Source organism: Arachis ipaensis, chromosome B7 (assembly GCF_059453495.1).
Source record: "Arachis ipaensis isolate K30076 ecotype BB chromosome B7, ASM5945349v1, whole genome shotgun sequence".
Lineage (NCBI taxonomy): Eukaryota > Viridiplantae > Streptophyta > Magnoliopsida > Fabales > Fabaceae > Arachis > Arachis ipaensis.
The window spans coordinates 56130001-56132500 of record NC_142442.1 but is presented as its reverse complement, the minus strand read 5'-3'; positions in this window follow the sequence as shown (position 1 = coordinate 56132500).

Genomic DNA, 2500 nt, shown 5'->3' with positions numbered 1-2500 from the left:
TCGCGGGGGCGCACAGGCCGCCCGCCGATCCCACGTCGTGCTCGGACTTGGGATGATCCCCCTAGTCCTGGGCCGAGCACAAGGTGTTGCCCCGAGCGTGTGCCCAAGGCACAACTCCACCACGCCATGCTCCCTAGGTGGTGCCTAGGTGGGCCGTGCACGGACGTGTTTCCCTTCTTGTTGGTCCTTCGGTGATCGGGGTTCGCAGCAGCCAGACGCACGGGTTCGACCTTGGACCCGGGGCGGGGGAGCCCGGCGGCACACCACAACCACAACGTGCTTGCTAGTGTGCCTAGGGGATGGCAAGGCAACGTGCATCTTGCTGGCATTGCGCCCAGCAAGCCTTTGGGCAACTCGAGTTTCAGCATCACGACACCCCTCCCCCCTATAATAGGCTGCCGAGCCATTACCAAAGTGCCACGGGTAGACGTCCTTTTCCGTGAGGAGACATACTAAAGGAAAGTGCTCTAGAGGTCGAATTTTGACGCCGTTTTTTGCAACAACCTCTAGAAAAATAAGATCTTTCCATCCTCCAAATTTGGTGAATTTACACCGTGCCGATTTTTTTTGACGATTTTTTTACCGCCCGGAATGCCGGAAATTCAAAAAAAATGAAAAACGGAGCAAACCTGCGATTTTTGACCTGGATTTTTTTGTGCAGCCTTCACATAATATTACCAAGGTTCCCTCAAAATTTCACGAAAAATGCACGAGCCAATTCTGAGATATGAAAATTTGGCTCCTCCGTTGCAACGCTCCGAGCCATCGTTGCAACGGCGGGTGCCTCCGTGGGGGGCGGGGGAGCCCGGCGGCACACCACAACCACAACGTGCTTGCTAGTGTGCCTAGGGGATGGCAAGGCAACGTGCATCTTGCTGGCATTGCGCCCAGCAAGCCTTTGGGCAACTCGAGTTTCAGCATCACAACACCCCTCCCCCCTATAATAGGCTGCCGAGCCATTACCAAAGTGCCACGGGTAGACGTCCTTTTCCGTGAGGAGACATACTAAAGGAAAGTGCTCTAGAGGTCGAATTTTGACGCCGTTTTTTGCAACAACCTCTAGAAAAATAAGAACTTTCCATCCTCCAAATTTGGTGAATTTACACCGTGCCGATTTTTTTTGACGATTTTTTTACCGCCCGGAATGCCGGAAATTCAAAAAAAATGAAAAACGGAGCAAACCTGCGATTTTTGACCTGGATTTTTTTGTGCAGCCTTCACATAATATTACCAAGGTTCCCTCAAAATTTCACGAAAAATGCACGAGCCAATTCTGAGATATGAAAATTTGGCTCCTCCGTTGCAACGCTCCGAGCCATCGTTGCAACGGCGGGTGCCTCCGTGGGGGGCGGGGGAGCCCGGCGGCACACCACAACCACAACGTGCTTGCTAGTGTGCCTAGGGGATGGCAAGGCAACGTGCATCTTGCTGGCATTGCGCCCAGCAAGCCTTTGGGCAACTCGAGTTTCAGCATCACGACACCCCTCCCCCCTATAATAGGCTGCCGAGCCATTACCAAAGTGCCACGGGTAGACGTCCTTTTCCGTGAGGAGACATACTCAAGGAAAGTGCTCTAGAGGTCGAATTTTGACGCCGTTTTTTGCAACAACCTCTAGAAAAATAAGATCTTTCCATCCCCCAAATTTGGTGAATTTACACCGTGCCGATTTTTTTTGCCGATTTTTTTACCGCCCGGAAAGCCGGAAATTCAAAAAAAATGAAAAACGGAGCAAACGTGGGATTTTTGACCTGGATTTTTTTGTGCAGCCTTCACATAATATTACCAAGGTTCCCTCAAAATTTTAGAAAAAATGCACGAGCCAATTATGAGATATGAAAATTTGGCTCCTCCGTTGCAACGCTCCGAGCCATCGTTGCAACGGCGGGTGCCTCCGTTGCAACGAAACCAGCCAACGATGCACCTAACCCAGCATCCGTTGCAACGCACCTTGCCTCCGTTGCAACGCGCCCAGCCAACGTTGCACCGTCCCCTGCCTCCGTTGCAACGCGCCCTGCCTCCGTTGCAACGCCCAGCCAACGTTGCAACGCGCCCTGCCTCCGTTGCAACGTCACCAGCATCCGTTGCAACGCGCCCTGCCTCTGTTGCAACGCGCACGGCCAACGTTGCACCGACCCTAGCATCCGTTGCACTGCCCCCAGCCAACGTTGCAACGCGCCCAGCCAACGTTGCAACGCGCCCTGCCTCCGTTGCAACGTCACCAGCAACCGTGGCAACGCGACCTGCCTCCGTTGCGACGCCCCCAGCCAACGTTGCAACGCGCCCTGCCTCCGTTGCAACGTCACCAGCATCCGTTGCAACGCTCCCAGCCAACGTTGCAACGCGCCCTGCCTCCGTTGCAACGTCACCAGCAACCGTGGCAACGCGACCTGCCTCCGTTGCAACGCCCCCAGCCAACGTTGCAACGCGCCCTGCCTCCGTTGCAACGTCACCAGCATCCGTTGCAACGCGCCCTGCCTCCGTTGCAACGTCACCAGCCAA